General features: G+C 40.5%; 2 long non-coding RNA genes across 4 annotated transcripts in view; one reads left to right on the top strand and one right to left on the bottom strand.

The window, feature by feature from the left end:
• LOC140519317 (uncharacterized) overlaps nt 1-18,913 on the bottom strand; it is a 75,352-nt gene that overhangs the window by 51,979 nt on the left and 4,460 nt on the right. The gene's annotated exons all lie outside the window — the stretch shown is intronic.
• LOC140519314 (uncharacterized) lies at nt 1,769-9,517 on the top strand. The gene is made up of 3 exons (XR_011972173.1): nt 1,769-2,257; nt 5,359-7,078; nt 8,275-9,517. It is a non-coding gene; the product is annotated as an uncharacterized lncRNA (long non-coding RNA).

Genomic DNA, 18,913 nt, shown 5'->3' with positions numbered 1-18,913 from the left:
GAGTGGTCAAGGACATTGTAGAAAACAACTTAGTTTGAAGAAGAGCTGAGTGTATTGGAGAGGGAATGGGGAAAGAGTCTAAAGGTGGAGAAGGGTCCAGATTATGGAAGATCTTGAAAACCCAGCATGAGTATTTTAGACTTCAAATGATAATAACTCCTATATGTATAACATTCTAATGTTTGCAAAGAACATTATGTTCTTTTTTATGAGGTAAGTAATGCACATATTATATTCATTTTGTAGATGAGGAAAGAGATGGAGATACTAAATGACCGCCCTAAAATTGCATACCTAATAAATGTCCCTGTCAGAATTGAGATTTATACCTAGCTATCCTAGCTCCCAAACCAATGTTCTTTTCATTGTACTATACTGAAAGAGAATAGCATTGCAGGTTTTTGACCAGAGGATTGATGTGTTGATAGTTGTATTGGGGAAAAATTGTCCTGGAAACTCTAGGCATTATGGGGTTGGAATAGGGAGAGCTTGTCTTACCAAACAAAGTATTTTATCAATTTAAAGTACAAATGTGTTATGGATTATAGTTCTGAGACCATCTCTCAGATTTGTGCTTCTATCACGAAATATTAGAACAAATAAATTCTTGTGATGAGTAGGAGAAAGTTGGGAATAATTCCACCCCACCCTTACCACAAGATTTCCAGCTCTTCCTGGGGAACTCTAAACACCATTTCGGGACAAAGTTCTCACTATCATAAAGGAAGACTGACATGTGCCCTGTCATTTCCCTTCATGTCATGCTGAGTCTACATATTCCAGATTCTCTCTTGTTTCATTAAATACTTTAGCTTCAGTGAATGGTCCCTTCTATGAACTGATTCTCATTCCCTTTCCTAAAGTGAGGGGTGCCTACTATGATCATTGTCATTGTGTTGGAGGTGGGACTAAGTCAAATAACTTGTTAAAGGATGTGTTGCAAAGTATAATTAGCACTGCAGCACTGATGGAATATAATTGGCAGAGACCCAATGCAGGGTGTCTGTGTAATGTATTTGTTTTGGCTAGAAACTGGACAGTGGCTAATGTCACAGCTGGGAAGAACAATTAGCAAATTCATGAATCAGAGTTCTGTTTACACTTCTGCTGTGAAGGAAAATCATTTGTTAGCTTAAGAAAGACCTTATGCCTTGATTACAGGTGTCATTATAGTCAAAATATTGACCAAATCTGGGACCCTGCTGCAAAGGCAAAATGTGTTAAATTCACACATACTTATAGAAATTCCAGCACATTACCAGGTACTGTTGGGCACTTATTGCTCTAATGAAGGTAGATCTGAGGATTTTTTTTTAAATTAGTCTTGACAACAGAAAGGTAAATAGAACCCTAATTATCCAAACCATAACTAGGAATTCCAGCACCTGGAATAAATTAGCTGAGAAAAAGGAGGGTTCTAAGGTATGACCACTGTTACACATGACTGAGGTAGAGTGGAGGTCATAGAACTGGATGATGCTAAGGAATTGGGAAGCTAGGGTATTCTAAGAGGGAAGTGGAAAAAAATAATATGTAAAATATTTAACTTATTGGGGAGGAAAGAGAATAATCTTGAAGTCTACAGGTGACAGCAATAAGGATCTGGGTAGAATGGATTGAACTTGAAAGGAATAGAGGTTAATAGCTGAGTAGTGGCAGCCCAAGGAAAGCCTTCAAAGTCCAGTGAGGAGCAATGAGTATATGACTTCCTCCTCCTGACCCTGTAAGTCAGTAGGAACAAGAGAGTACGAACAGGTAACCTTGGAAAAGATGTCAAGAGATATGGTATCTGCTGGTGAAAGCCAAGTTTCAGTGAGCCATCAGAAGATGAAGGATTGTGAGACAAAGAGTCTCAGATGAGATGTTTGTTAACAGTGGAGGATTGTTAACAATGGAGAGGAGGGACAGAGAAAGCTGGGAACCAGAGAGGTGGATTAAGATTACTAGTGAAGGAGGAGCCAAGATGGCAGAGTAGAAAGATACACATATGCTAGCTCCTAACCCACAGCCCATAAAATACCTATAAAGAACTCCCAACAAATTCTGGAGCAGCAGAAGCCACAGAACAACAGAGTGGAGGAGATTTCTGTTCCAGAGAGACCTGAAAAACCAACGTGAAAGGTCTGTCGCACACTGGACCCAGAGCAGAGCCCAGCCCTGCCTTGGCCTCGAAGCACCAAGAGGAGCAGATCAGAGCAGGCTTCAGGGACAGAATCTCAAGCGGCAGCGCAGGTCCCTCCACCCCTAGGCATCAAAGGTCAGTGAGAGGGTCTTTACAGCTTGCTGAGAGGGGAGTAGGGTGTCTCCATAACTCAGGCTCCCTTGGGAGGCAGCAGTGGAGGCAGCAGTGGACAAGGGCTCCGAGCTCTGATCCATTGTTGAAGGTCTTTGCATAAACCCCCTGAGGGAACTGAGCCCGGTGAGGGGGCCCTGCCCCCACCTGAGCACCTGAACTTAATTTCACACTGAATAGCAGCCCCACCCCCACCAAAAGCCCTGAGGCTGGGAAGCAGCATTTGAATCTCAGACCCCACTCGCTGGCTGGGCAGATCTGGAGGTGAGGTGGGTATGGAGAGGAAACTCAGAAGTCAAGTCACTGGCTGGGAAAATGCCCAGAAAAGGGGGGAAAAAAATAAGACCATAGAAGGTTACTTTCATGGTGAACACATATCTCCTCCCATCCTTTAGGATGAGGAAGAACAAGGCTTACCATCAGGGAAAGACATAGAAGTCAAGGCTTCTGTATCCCAAACATCCAAAAAAGATTACTAGTGGAGAGGTGGGGAGAAGGGTTAGAGAAGGTCAGTGGAGGCCAGCACATTCTTCTTGTACTGATTCTTCACCCTATCCTGTGCTGATCCTGTACTAATCCTGCTTTGGTCCCCAACACTGATCTCTCCTCTCCTTACACTGATTTCTCTCCTTTACACTGATTTCCTCCACATTCCTTTGCACTGATACTGAACATTCCTCATAGTTCAGATGCTTAAAGAGGAAGGTGAATCAGGGGGAGGGAGAGAAAGACAACCCTCATGGAAAGGCACAGAAAAAGGGGGTAATGCAGTGTTGTGGATATAGGACCCTGGGAGGTGGGCAGAACGGAGCCAATCAGACAGGAGTGAAGGTGGAGAGAGGGAAAGCGCCCCTTCATATTAAAACTAGCTGCCCTTTGCCGGTTCCAGATCTGCTCATTCCTAAGAATAGTAACCCACATATATCTAGTTGTTGATGCTTACAAACCACTTTTCTCACAAAACCCTCCAGGGACAATTATTATTATTATTGTCTCCATTTTACAAACGACTAAACTGAGTTCAGCTCAAAGAGATTAAATGACTGGCCTAGGGTCACTCAGTTTGTAAGTATTCAAGGTGAGATTTATTTGATCCTAAAGATGGTGCCTACAGACTCCATGGCCAGTGCTCATTCAAATAATCTACAGGGCCTTTCTGATTGTTCTTCCCTGTCATCAGGAGTAGCTGTTTTGGGAACTATGATTGAAATAGTCACTACATATAGACAACTCATGAAGAATGTTAATATAAGTAGGAGGCAGGGTGAGAGAAAACTTGTTGGAATTGGAATCAGGAGGTCTAATTCCCTATCACCTAAAGGATCAAATCTTAAACCTTCCATTTAGCATTCAAAACCCTTCATAACCTGGCCCCTTTCTACCTTTCAGGTCTTCTTATGCCTTACGCCCATGTATTCTGCAGTCCGGTGACAATGGCCTCCTTGCTATTCCTTCCACAGGCCACTCCATCTCCTGACTCCAAACTTTCTCACTGTGTTGCATACCCAGAACTCTCTCCTTCATCATCTCTTACCTTTTTCTGGTTTCCTTCAAGTCTCATTTAAAGTCTACCTTCTAAACCAGAGGTTTCCAAACTTATTTGGCCTATTGCCTCCTTTTCCAAAAAAATTACTCAGCCCCCAAAAATCTACTTTCTTTAACCCTTTAACAGTTTTTTTAAAAAATTTGCATCATTTCAAAAAATATAATTTTTGAAATGATGCAACTTAAATTTAATAATTTATTATTGATTTGTAGGCTTTTCCCTGCAATGAAATTTTAATGATGCAATATTGCATTACATAACTATATAGCATCGTATTTTAAACATGTCACTACATGCACATATTCCTGCCAATGCATGCTGGACTTCCCAACAATGCTTGACATGTTCACGTGCCAACACTTGCTTGTTAAGACCTGTTGATGGACTTGACCAGTGATGGATTATAACTTGTATTTTGTGTATTTATTTGGAAAACAATGTAATCACTATGACTTTTACTCTGTTACATAACAGATAAAACATGTAGGAATGGCTTTTCAAAATTTTCTTCTCTTCTTTCCTCATACTTCCACCACCACTTTATTTTTACTCAGTACCCTCCCCCCAGTTGTTTCTCAGGCTGCTACTGCCTCCCTCCATTGTTCTAACACCCCCAAGGGGGCAGTATCACCCACTTTGGGAACCTCTTAAAATCTAAAGGAAAAAAACCTTTCCCATTGTTCCTTCTTCTTAATGCCTTCCCTCCATTGATTATCTCCAGTTTATCATATTTGCATATTATCTCCTCCATGAGACTGTGAACTCCTTTTAGTGAGAACTGTCATCTTTTGCCTTTCTTTGTAATCTCTTAGTATTTAGCATAGTGCTTGGTGCCTAATAAATGACTCCCTGACTGATCTGGCTCTCATCCCAACTTTCCCTGTTTGATTTTCATCTCTTGTAAAATAGGGATAATGTAATTTGCACTACATACAGGGTTTTGTTGTAAGGAAAGGACTTAAAGATAAATGACAAAGCACGATAGAAATGTGAGTTATCATTATAAACCAAGTGGGACAGTAGCATGGATAATCCAACAATAACAGATGGTACAAAAATGTTTCTGTTTGACTCTGGAATGTATTAGGTATCATTTGGGTAGCAAATTTCCCTTCTTAATGTAGTTTGCTTGTCTTGATGTTAAAATTATTTTATATTCCCTGACCCACAAAAGGATTTAGGAACCAGGAGATTCTGCCAGATTAAGAGACAGTAAGCAATAATGAAGTTATTTTAAAGAGGAACTGCCTTCTTCATGATCATTCCAAAAAAGGATCTCACTGGGGACTTCTCTAAGATATGACTTGCTCAGGTTGCCCTTGCTATGGGACATGACACTTCATTTTTTTCTGGAAATAATTATGCTTTTACTGCTGGAGTCCCAGTGGCTAATCCTGAGCATCTCCCTTCTTCTGACATCAAAGACAGTAGACCAATCAGATATGCCAAAACCAGATGTCACCCCTTCCATTCCTCTGTAAAACCTATAACCCTCACACACATACTTTGATTGTCTCAGGGCACAGGAAGACAAGGTCGAAGCTGTGTCCTACATGAACTAGGAAGAAAGAAGAAGAGCTAAGATTCCTATCAGATGAATATGGGACCAATCAGATAAGTCTAAACTAGATCAATACTCCCCCCACCTCCCCATAAAATCCATGACCCTCCCTACCTCTTTTAGATGTCCCAGTATAAAGGAAGATAAGGCTGTATCTGCCTCCTACATCAAGTAGGTGGAAATAAGGAGATCTGAGAAAACTGGGTGTGCCAAATCAGAAAGTAGCCTCTCTGCAGAAAAACCGTAGACCCTGGAAGTTCCCTTTTCCTCATGCTGCCAACCCTCATTTTCCTCTTCCTGCTTTGGTCTAAAATTTTTCAGCTCCATAATGTTCTCTATTTGCCTGTTGATGCCCCTAATGTATATTTTATTTTAGGTCTTGGACTTTCCCTTTTTTGAGTGAAAACATACCACAGTAAAGACCTGACACATTTGCCTGCCTGATTCTTTTGTCAGACTATCTTTAAGACCCCAGATTGCTACTGTGAGCTGGGAGGGTCCAAGTGAGAATGTTTGTTGGGTTGGTTTTTGACCATTCCTCAAGAGAAACTTACTTAGAATGTTTCCTGGGGGAAGTTTATTGAGCTTCTATTATGGAGACCTTCACTGTGTAAAAAATTATACCTGGTCATCACTAATCACATAAAAACATCCTGATCACAGAAATGAATTTAAAGAGAGACCCCTCTATCCCACAAAAACCTTCCTCAAATAAAATATCACAAAGTGTTGTGACCCTGGGCAATCACTTTACCTGTGTATGTTTTTAGTTTCCTCATCTGTAAAAAGAGGAATAGCAACACCTACCTTTCCTGGGGTTTGGTGTAAGGATAAAATGATAAAAAAAAAAAATTTTCTTTTTAAAAAAGCACCTTTCCAACTATCTCTTATTCTTATTACTTACTGACTTTTAGGATCAAAGGTTTAGAGTTGGAAGGGACCTTAGAGTCCCCTCATTTAACAGATGAAGAAATTAAGGTACAAGAAGTGAGATGACTTTGCCTTGGGTCATACACACATATTCTGTCTTATTATATAAATGCCTGAGTCATATGCACAGTGGGTATTTCTCGTCTTCTCAAAGTGTGGGAGAGGGAGAGAATTTGGAATTGAAAATTTTTAAAAATCATAGAATAAAAAAATTAAAATAAACATGTCTGAGTGTGATTTGAACCTACATATTCCTGACTCCAAGACCATTATCCTGCCCAGTGCTATACACCTTGAAGTGTTGCTTTTAAAACAAAAGGAATAAAGTGCCTCAGTTTGAATGTAACCTTTGTCAGTGTGTTAGAGAGAAGAGAGAGTGGGTGGGGTGTTGGCAGGGGAGGAGGCAGAATATTGAGGGAAGAATGTATCTAAGTAGAAAAAAATATTAGTTAAAACAATAGTCTTGAAATAGACATTAAGTATCGCAGCACTGCTAGCCTGGTCCTCTTTAACACAATCTGGGCACAACCTCTCATGACACACATTTGATATACTCTGAAGGGAGACTCTTCAGAATACATTGTGTGTGCTGTGCTCTCCAGAATGATGGGTAAGGGTGACAACATTACAGCTTTTCTGATTTCACAGGTTTCATTCCTGTAGTGAGAAGATTTCAAAGTACATTGACATTAAAAAGGACTTTTGGCAACTGTCCTTATTATTACCAACACCTCAAGCAGAAAAAAAGGTAATTGTCAGGCCCAAGAGTATGACCAATAACCAACCTAATAGGACCCAAAGAATCTTATCTTCTATAAGGGATTATTATATAATAATACTCCACTGGAGAAGGAATGATGATCTAATTTCTACCACACAGGCCAATTCTATTTACCTTTCTGTAGTCAAGTATGGTTTGTTTCTTTTTAAACCTCAGATCTGCCTTCATTAGATTAGTAATAAGTTTCCAATAGTGACAGTAATGGTGCTGGAATAATTTCTATAAGTATGTGTAAATTTAACTTGCTGTCTCTTTGCTGTAGGGACCCAGGTCCACCCATGTTTGATTCCCTCCCACTCCACTTTCTCTATCCCCGAAACACACACCCTTGAATAAGCCCTAGAATGCCATTTACTCACTGGGCATATGCCTTATTTTTCTTCCAAGGAAATCTCACTTTGTTTATAGCAGAACCCCATGATAATAATAAAAAAAATGTTCAGTTTCCACCTGCAACCCCCGTCTCCTCTCCTAAACTTCCCAGGGTCCTCACTCTCTGTAGTCCTTGGAATTGAGCACATTTTCCACTGTTTAATATGACTTCTGAAAAGTTTGCCCTTTCCTTTTCAAAAGATGGAAGTTATTACTTTCTAGACAGGACTGACAGCTGATTCTGTCTCTTCTACATTATAAACTCTCATGTACATACCCTAAAGATGTCTCTTGGATGCTCAGAGAAGTAAGTTAATTGATCCTGGAGATACATTCTTATATTCAAAATCAGAGTGATGGGCACACTGTTTCTTTGCACCATTTGGGCTGAGTGTTTGGGACTGTAAAATCTTGCCGTAAAAAACTGACCTGGAAATGTATTATTTCTGAATGGGATTCAGAGGAGTTCTAGTTCAGACTGACTGCATTCAGCAAGATTTTAGGAGAGAGTCTCATATGCCACTGGGGGGGGAAAAAGGAAAAGCAGCAGTAGCCACATGCCCCAAATGGCTTGTAGAGACATCTCTTCCAGAAAGGACATTATTGCTGGCCTGCTGACGCTTCTCTGTCAGGCTGTGGGATAAGGGTGGATAGTCCATAGAGTTGCCTAAGCACCAAGTATATCCATGCGCACGCACACAGAGTCAGTAACCCTTCAGTGACTGTAGAGTGGGCTGCCACACAGTCCTCATCCCATCAGCTTTCCCTGACTTTTTATTTTTCTTTTCTAGTTCCAGGGAGGCAAAGAAAGCAGTAGATCAATAAGATGTCTTGACTGAAGCTGCCTGCAGCAGTTCCATTTCTCAGGCTGGACACCGGTGCTAACTATCAATAGCAATAAAAAGCTGTCTCAGACAGAATTAAGGCTCTTCCTTCCGTGGGCTTGTCTGCCCATTACTGATAAACATCTCGGGCACTGCATTGCAACAAACAAAACCATTTTAAAGGGGGCCAACTTGCCAGAGCCATTCAGTCCAATTGAAATTTTCTTTGAGTTGCTGAATATATTTTTAATGTAGCTAATTGGTGCAGGTTGGGAGAAGCTGAGGAATATAACAGCATTAGATTTTATTCCGATACATTTTATCACTGAGCACAAGATGCTGCCAGAGGGAATTCTACAGACTCTTGCAGTCGATCTTCCAGGGGACCCAAGCACCATCGAGATCCATTCCAAATTAAATTACTTGAGGGAAGCTAAGCCTTGTCAGTCCCATCTGATTTTTGGAAAGAAAAAAAAAAAGCAATATTCTGCCAAACTATTGCCTAAAGAGCAATTTTCTTCCCCTCATCTTTGAAAGAAAGAAAAAGTAGTTTTAGAAGTAAAAGTTGAAAGGTGGATCTAAGTGTTTTATCTGTCTCTCATGAGCTGAATGCCCATTTATTAAAAAAAAAACTGACATCTGGAGTGGGAGAGGATGGGGAGGCTGGTCCTCAAAAAGAAGGTCTGAACTGCCCTGACTGAGGCTCCATAACTTGCTCAACCAACAACACATTTAGGGTACTCCCTTAACCCTTTCCTGTAAATGAAATGTCTGAAAATGTGGTACCTTAAGTTTTGACTCCCTCCAAGAAAGGGAGGCAGGGGGAGGGAAGAGATATGGGCAATCTCTCTGAGAAATTAAAAACAAAACAAAACAAACACATGCCTTAAAAGTTACACCAATAACCTAATGAGGGGCAGCTTCTCAAATGAAACAATTCTCCCTGAAGGAAGCCAGTGGACTCTTCCAGGAGAAGCTACAGAAAAATCCAGGAAAGTTATCATATATATAATAAGGTATTTTTGAGGGGATAAATGGGCAGGATCTTCCATTCCTTTTCATCAGGACCATTCATTCTTCTTTCTGGTCCAGAACAATTAGGCATGGGGCAGTTCCTGGTATGGAATATTTTCTAAGCAGTTTTATAATCATTTCTCATCTGGATAGCTTATACCTAACAGATGTGCTTGTTTTATCCTTCTATTGTATTTATGCTTCATTAATAAATCAATGGATAAAAGTAAGATCTTTCATTGATATGATTCTTTCTAGAAAGTCACTCGCCCAGGTGACAATGACAATGAACTCCTTTCCCAAGGACAAATAAAGAACAATAGAGCCCCAGAGGTAGTTAGGTTAGACCAGGGGTAGGGAACCTTTGGCCTTGAGGCAACATATGACCCTTCAGGCCCTCAAGTGTGGCCTTTGACTGAATCCAAACTCCATAGAACAAATATCCTTAATAAAAGAATTTGTTCTGTAAAACTTGGACTCGGTCAAAAGGCTGCACTCAAGGACCTAGAAGGCCACATGACCTTTTGGATGAAGGTTGCCCACACCTGGGTTAGATCTTGATGTCTGATTGAAGCCTAAAAGAGGGCAGTAATACCCTTTATGTTGTTTGATCAACATTATTCATTCTTAATGAAGTATGTTAGTGTTGGGAGAAGATATAAAGTTTAGGTAAAACATGACCTCTTCAGCCTCACTAAGCTGACAATTAAATCTAAAAACATCCCCAACAAGGCCATGTCTTGGACTTCAGGCCGGTTGAAGACCTTGTGTTGGTCTTTCTCATTATCTTCAAAGGCAGCATTGCACTTTGAAATTGTTCTAATGATTGGGAAACTTTTCCTTAGAGGAAGTAGAATTACTTCTGAATAACTTCTGAAACCCATTGCTCCTAATTCTGTACTCTAGGACCAAGTAAACCAAGGATCTTTCACGGGGTCGTCCCTTAAATTATTTGAATACAATTGAATACAAAATTGGAATATGATTCTTTCCTTCATGTTCTCCTTGAGTTTTCTTCTGGCTAAACAACTAATATCTTTTCAGCCAATCCTTATGTGGCAACGATTCAGATCACATTGTCTGGTTAGACTAAACAGACAACTAAGCATCACCTTGTTAGAACAGACTCCCCATGAGGCCAGACAATTCAGAAGCAAATACGTTCAATATTATTGATGCTCATATTATAATAGTTATATTGTACCTATAGCCAATTATTTTAGCTTGAAAAATTCATATACTTTCCAGTTTTTATCCCGATACTGGCACCTTATGGACTCAGTCAATAACCAGACAAAGAAATGCTTCTTTTTGTAGCTAAAACTCTTTGATAAGCTCTATGTTTTTGGTTTTCTAGTTTAGCAAATGTAATTGGTCCAGGATTGACTTTCCAATGACCAATAAAGACTCTGTGATATTTATTTCTGTCATCTGAATAATTCAAGCTTATTTCCACCATCACACCTTTGCTTATGCCATTCTCCCACAGAATCCAGTCTTTCTGTTCATCTACAACTTTTGATCTAGATCCAACTTATCCTTCACAGCTGAATTTAAGTTATAGGATCTTAATAGGATTTTAGATCTGAAAGGGAGCTTATATCAAGTCAACCCATCCCCTGACTCCTTATTTTATAGATGAGAAAGCTGAATCTTCAAGAGAGCAGAAGTAAAATCCCAATGCCACATAGATATCAGATCTGGGATTTGAATCCATTTTTCAAAGCCCAAGTACAGTGTTCTTCCTTATGCTATGGTGCCTCTCCAGGAAGTCATCATTAACTATTGCATTTTACAAGAGTTATATCCCTATATGTTTGCTTAGTTTCTACTACTTGTGGTTAATTTTCTCAATTTGTAAAAATTAAAACAGATTTGAGAAAAGGAATTTCCCACCAAAGATTTCTTTTGTCTATGTCAAGGAAAGTAAATGCTGCAGTGATAGAAAGACCCGCATCAATAACAATCATAAGCCAGATGACCTGGGTTTGAGTGACTCAGGTTCAGTCTATGCTGCCTACTAGGATGACTCTGGAAATTATTTCCCTCCCCTGAGCCTCACTCTCTTTCCTCCTCAGTAGAATGAAAGAAGTGAAGAGTTAGTTTGGCCTTTTCAAGGGGAAGTAAATAGCCTTAAGGCTTGCAAAGCCCTTTGTATAAAATTCAAGTTTCACAAAAGTCTTGTGAAAAGGAAGCACTATGGCTATTATTATCTTTATAATGACATGGAGATGGTCAGGAAAATATAGTAATTCTACATAGCCGTGGTCATATAAAAGTGGAGGCAGGATTCGAATCTGTTTTATTGATTGCCGGAGCAAAGCACCATGGTATCTCTCAAAGCAAGAGATTTCACATGCATTTCTCATTTTACTTCCCCACATGCCCTCTGGGTATGGTCATAGGCTTTAGAAGCAGAAGGGATGAGACAGTCCAAACTCCTCACTCTACAGATGAGAAAACTGATGAGGAGAAATGTTAAAAGCTCAGGGTTACACAGGTAATGTATACTAACACTGACTCAAATCTCGATCCTCTGACTCCAGCCTCAGTTCTGACTTCCTCTCTCTCTCTCTCTGCCCCCCTCTGACTTATATACATGCTCTATCTCTCCCACACACACTCATATTCTCTCATATTCAATACACATACTCACACACTCTCACGTTCTCTCCCTCTTTTTCTCTCTCTCTCTCTCACACACACACATGCACACACATGCACGCACACATACCAAAAGAACTGAGAGCTTGTAAAAGTCTCCCCAATTAAAACTCTGGGTGTAAATTAATTGGTAGAGAGATGAAAATGTACTTTTGTACGTGTTTAACACTTGGATGTTATCAGCCTTGACTCTAATAATGCCAAGGCAATTAACTGATCAATTCGGTGTAAGCAACATCCATTCCATTCATAGAGAAAACAACAAAAATATGGTTTGCTTGCATTGTACAGAGAAATCTTTGGCCCTGGGGTCCTGCACAGAATCAGAGCTAAATAAAATAAACCTTAGAGGTCACATAGTTCTGATTTTTTAAAGAAAGAAACCAAACTCAGAGACACAAAAATGACTTCTCTAAGATGACACAGTTCTTAATTGGCCACATCCAAAATCTGATACCAGGGGTGATTTAGCCTTCCAATGTTATTCTTCTACAACTAGGCTCCCTCTTCTTCTCTGACTACAGGAAACTTCGGAAGCCCCAACACTGTAAAATTGTCGCAGATCCTCTCAATTCAACCCAAATATTAAGAAAGCTATTCTGCCAACAACTGAAAAGTTTTCCTTTCAAACAGAATAACTAAAGGAGTTTTTGCTTTGTTTTTAATCCACCACTCCAACATACAATCGTCTTGAAAGTGCTTAATGAGATAAACTTTAAAAATTAAAATGGATTTGATTTTGTGAATAATTAGAAACATTTCCCTCTTCCCATTTCCAGTCCAGAGCTGGGAATTGTTACTCTTGGAGCAAGCTCCCTAGGATGAGCAGGATAAGACAGAATCCAAGAAAGATTACAGGAGGACTTTGGCAGTAGCCAAAGCTTGTTGGAAAAACTATATCCAATCTTCACCCAAATGGATGTTGCTAGTTGTCCTATAAATCATTTGAAATGCTCAATCATTTTAATGTCACTGAGATTTTACCCATCTGGATAGTGACGGGCACTTACAGATAATTTACATACTATCTTGAATACTGAAGTCTCTACTGAAAGCCTCTCCGGGCTCAGGATACTGTTTTATTTTATTTTTTAAAAAGAAGGGTCTAGAATGAAAGATTAAATAAAGTTTATTCACCTCAACCCTGGAGAAAAAGAAATATCACCATCATTTCACTAGTATCAGAAAATGTTGTAAACTATGTTTATTGTCAGATATTTCCCAAAGAAAAAGTGATTCTACCTAACAAAGTGCACATATTCTTTTGTCTTTCCCATTTTGTAAAATATTGCTATGACAGGTATTTCAGGTCAATAGTATTTTTAAAAAATCTTTTTGATTAAAAAATCTGTTCATACAAAAGCCTGAACCACTGCCCAGAAACATTGATCTTTGTTTAGTAATGACATGATAAGGATGGTGATGATGATAAGGAGGAGGTAAAATGAACAGAGAGCTAGCCTAAAAATCAGGAAAACCTAGGTTCAAGTCCCACTTCTGATTCTTATAGGCTGTGTGACCTTGCCAAAGTCACTTACCTCTCATTGCTGTAGGCAATCCTCTAAGTCTCTTAAGTTATGGAAAAACTCCAGACTTTTAGTGGAAAAAAGGAATTTTCTCATCTGAGATTTCTCATCTGGTGAAATTACAGATCTAGTCTGATGATGATGATTATTGTGATAGTAAGAGGAATAATTATGCTAATTATACAATCTTCAGATAGTGTAACTGCAGAGCTGAGAGATACAAGGCATTTAAACCCACACCAGTGGATTGCTGAAGCATTTCCATAGGTCATTAGATTTTGGTCACCTCTACACTTAATGGGCTGCAGTTATCACCTTGATTAATTTTTATAGACTGGCAAAAAAAGGAAGCAAAATGAGATGGAAGTAAAAATGTGTTATTGTTGCTGTCTACAATGCCTACTTCAGCTTATCTCATCCGAGAGGTCCCACCAAGAGCCTCGTGTGTGTGTGTGTGTGTGTGTGTGTGTGTATGTTGCTTCATATCCTAGAGTAGTGACCCATTCCATTAACAAAATAAAATACGACTGCAAATTTAAGTCAATCCATTTTGGTCAACAACCAATAAAAACCTACAATGTCAATGGCATCTTTTTGCCCTTCAAAATAAACAGAAAAGCTGGGATAAAGGAGTGCCAGATTTGGAATCATCAAACAAAAGTTCATATTCCCACTCTGCTATGTACTTCTTGTGTGACTCTTTGCAAGTTATGCTTCCTCTTCGGGTCTCAATTTCTTAACATCATCATCAACAACAAATTATCATTAACCACAACCACAACAATAATTTACTTAATATATGCCCTGCACTGTGCTAAGCAATAGGAATAAAGAGAAGTAAAAAACAGTCCTTTGCTCTCAAGGAGCTTACATTCTGTTAGGGGAAGACAACCCATAAAAGGAAGCCATGATCTTTAATGGTTTTCTGTGCAGACGCCTTCTATTCCATCTTGATTATAAACTTCCCAAGTGCAGGGGAACTTCAACAACTTCTTTTTTGACTGCTTAGCGGATGTTCTTTAGGGATAGCTGAATAAATTCCCTGCCTTCTCTCCGAAAGGAAGAGTAACTACGGACAAAGAGTGCCTACATCTAAGACAGGTTGTACAAGGTGAATGTCATGCATTCCTTGTCATCCCACAAATTTTCTCTTCTCAAAGAATTTAGCAACTCGTTCCTCTCTTCAGTCCTTTTACAACTTGGTAGCCTTGGCACAAAGAGTGCACACTGCCGCTTGCTATGCATTTGCCCTAGGGTCAGGGGGAGGGGAAATTTTCACACTTTTTTCAGTAAATTCAAAGCTCACCTATTTTCAAGTTATTTTCCATGTGGCAATGAAGCAGATATGAGGAAAGAAGCCCAAACTTCAACTCCAGGAAGGTCAAGAGAAATGAAGCAGTTCCCTGCTGATATTGGATGGATTTTAGACCAGTGCAAGAGAAGGCACAATTGGGACCAATGGGTTCACTTCAGTCAATTATTCTAATTAAACCTAAAATTGGGTATATCATGGGACAGAGGAAATAAGAAAGCAAGACTGTCCCTAGAAAATATAAGCCACTTGGAGACTCTACCTTCTATTCCTTGAGTTCCTCTAATTGTTCGGATCTAGTGGAAGATGATGGGATTTGCGGAGATCCCCGACTTCTCTCACTAAGTCCCCAGAAATGCATTAAAGTTTTTGCAAAGGAACCATAATCAGATGGTGAGCAAATTCTGGTAGAGGTTGGATTTTACTACAACTGTTTCTAAAAACTGGAACTAAAAAAAAGGCTTTGGGGTGGGGGCCAGGAAGGGGATGAGGTGGGGGTGGGGCAGTGGTAAGAATTTTTAGCCAGGAGGATGGAGGGAAAAGTTGGATCAGGTTCCTAAAATTAATGTGAGTTTTGGGGGAGGACAGAAGGAGAAAATAATGTTTTTAGGATTATCACTTTAAAGGATAATTGCTTCTGTTTTCAGAAGGCTTGAGAGAGCCAGGAGATCTAGACAGGCTATAAGAACTAGATTTGGAAGAGGGTATTTTAAAGAATTTAAACCTATTTACTAAGCCAGATGTCAAGACAGAGAGGGTAGTAGCAGTGGTATTGGTGCTATTTTTCTATTTTAAAGGCCAAAGAAACATAGCTAGAGTCAGAGAACAAGGCAATGACACAGTGATTCAGAAAATTCATTCTAGTTAAGAAAGAGGGATATAAGGAAAAAGGAAGAGTTTGAATGAATGTGTTCTCTCTCTCCTTACTTCAAAGAGATCCTGATTCTTCCAGCAGGCAGATACTTCACTGATGACAGTAAAGCAGAATAGTCCAGCAGTTTTGGGCTGAAATTGTCTCTGGGTCTAGTGTGGAACCAACAGGAATCAAATTTTAGTAAGATTGATTAGTTGGCCAAAATCCTTGGAGTGCTTGAGTCACCCCTAAGAATAGACTTTCCACTCCTGGGAAACCTGCTTTGGTCAGAAAATCAGAAAGAAAACATTATAAAATCACAGGGCTTCATTTCTGGATCTCTTGATATGAACTACACATTTCATCCCAGAAAAGACAGATGACAGGGCACTAGAGATTATTCCAATGTCCTAAGCATGCCCTCAAAAATTACCAATTATGGCAGTGATGGACAAGGCATACATTAAAGGGTAGGTTGGTAAAGTTGCTAAGTCTCTGTCCTATTTCTAAGTTTCTTCTTCATCACTTGATTAATGAAAGGAAAGGTGTTTCTTTGCAACAAAACCACAAAGTCATAAGTCATCTACAGAACTTGATTTCACTATGAGCAGGCTTCCCGCCCTGCCCCCCCCATCCACCCAATTCACCCCCAATGCTGATTCACATCCGGTGACAAATCTTGGTGTTTTTGTTCCTTACAAAGGACTTTGGTTGTGGAAGGTGACAGAAGGTGATATTTTGTTTTTTGTTTTGTTTTGTTTTGCAAGTTACAGCCCGTTGATTTGCCCTGTTCATATTACTGCCTAGTGTGAAAAACCTTACTTCTACATTATTTATCAAAATAGAAATTAATTCACCCAACATGCCCCCAGAGTACCCATACTCAGAGAGCAGGGGTTCATATCCCTTTCTCACACATAGGTCCCACAGTTAATTAGTTGATAAGAAGGACCATTTCCCTTTGGATAGTTATCTCATAAGAGCTAAACACTAGTTATTGGATAATGGACAAACTCTCCTGTGGCATCGTGAAGATTCTATTACTACAGTCCTTTTATTAGATACACTGCAGTGCATATAGACAAAATATCTTTTTTTTCCATGCTTAGAAAATTGTAAAAAGATTTCAGATAAAAAAAGTGTATTTTCTTTTTCTTTTTTTAAAATTGGGATTGTTCCGGGTTTTTTTCCCTTCCTCAAGGCATTTCTCCTGGAAAATGTCACACGCTTTCTCAGGAAGGTATTTTGCATTTGAAGTTCAATGAGTTTAAAGAGGAAACGTTAGCAATAGTAGAAGGCTAGAAAGTTTGTGTTTTAATGTAAGGGTCGCTAGCAATGCCATTTTTTTTTAAAGCCCGGTTTTGATGCAGCCTGGAGGGAGGGAAAGGTGAAGTTTGCTGTTCGCAAAAGAGAAGGCATTCGTTTTCTGGGCAGTTCAGGATAGGGACGCCAAGGGTTCAGCAGCTGCCTCATAAAGTGGGACTGGGCTTATATTTCTCAAACCCGGGTGTGGTCTCCGTGAAGCCTCGCCTAGCTCGCAGAGCTGCTTTCTCTGGGCTCGAATAGAGCCTGCTGTGGAAACAGACGCCAGGAGACCCTTCATCCAGCACCGGGAGCGCATGGCTCAGCAAGAAGGCTTTGAGTCTCTCCAATCTGGAAGTCGAGAGTTCTGGGCGAGGTCGACTTTTTCCGCTGACTAGGACTCAAACGTTTGAAATGGTGAAGCAGGGAGGGGCAGTGGGATTGGGGGAACAGAGGAAAGTCATTATTAACGAGGCTTGAATCTGGGCTCTTTGTAACTCTGTACCGACTCCGAGAAGCACTGTGGAGCTAGGGGCACCAATGCCGACTCACTTGACACACTTTTCTGCGCTCTCTCCACTATCCTACAGGACATCGGGCTGCCCAGACGCAGAAGGAAATGAGCGTACCCGACCGCCACTGAGTATCTCAGAGGCCTCTGAAAGGTGCCAGCACAAATTCTCTTTCTCTCTCTCTCTCTCTCTCTCTCTCTCTCTCTCTCTCTCTCTCTCTCTCTCTCTCTCTCTCTCTCTCTCTCTCTCTCTCTCTTTCTCTCTCTCTCTCTCTCTCTCTCTCTCTCTCTCTCTCTCTCTCTCTCTCCTTTCCTCTTTTTTCTCCTTACCCCACCATCTACTCTCCTCTCTATTTCTTCTTTGTGGTTTGCAATTAATTAGTTTTTTGTTTGAAAAAAAAAAAACTAGCTGCTGCAAAGTAAAAGGATGTTGTTTTTTTTTTAAATCATATTCCAATATCTAGTTCTATTTTTATAAACTTCATTGTTTCTTTTTTGCAACTCCGGAGAATCATGACACTGGGCCTTGGTCACAGGAGCTCAGAAGTGTGCCCCTTTTCCTGGACTAAGGGTGTTTCCACTTCCCAACTCCCGAGGCAACCCTGGTGAGAATGCAAATAAACGAATCCAACCAAAACTCGGGTATTTACATGTGCATATACACAAACAACCTTTCCAACACACACACACTTCTAGTCTTCTCCATGTCACGCGCCTTCGGGGGTAACGAGAAAAATCGAGGAAGGTGACTAGGGATTTGATTTTCAGGTTTCTTTACCTAACAGTTTTTCATCAATCCTTTATATCTAGATGCCTTTCTTGTCGCCTCCCACCCAAAGCTCACGAATTGCCCCGGCTTCGGCGATGTTTACTTTGTATTTGAAAACGCACTGTTCTTAGGACTCCAAACCTTGAGAGTCCTGGGAACGGAGTGGGGGAGGGGAGTGCAAAGATGTGGGCGCACAGATCTGGTGGCGCAATTGTCCTGGTCCAGAATTGAAGGGTTTTAGGGGAATGCAGCTGAAGAACTCTGGGGCGTCCGCCCGAGTTCCAGAGACCTTGCTAGTTTAGGCACAGGAGGCCTTCTCTTAGTCACAACATGGGAAGCTATATCAGGCCCCCACAGCCTTCTAAAACAAGACTGAGGCTCCGTTTCAGGTCACTTCGCTGGAGATGGCAATGTGAAAAAGAGACAAGACTTAAGGCCTTGATCTGAGAGTCCCTCCCAGGGAAGTAAATCAGAAAATGGGGAGGGGGAGAAAAGGGGGAGGATCTCTGAGGTACTTGGCCAGATCGTGGGGCTGGGAGAGGGGAGGGAAAGAGAGATGCTGGCCCTAAACTTTCTCCTCGCGGCTTCCTTTGACAATTGCAGCTGCGGCCTCCTGACTGTTTTCCCTGCTCCAGCTGTCTCTGTATGCGCCCAT

The sequence above is a fragment of the Notamacropus eugenii genome, chromosome 1 (assembly GCF_028372415.1).
Source record: "Notamacropus eugenii isolate mMacEug1 chromosome 1, mMacEug1.pri_v2, whole genome shotgun sequence".
NCBI lineage: Eukaryota > Metazoa > Chordata > Mammalia > Diprotodontia > Macropodidae > Notamacropus > Notamacropus eugenii.
This window is presented reverse-complemented; position numbering and strand designations above follow the sequence as displayed.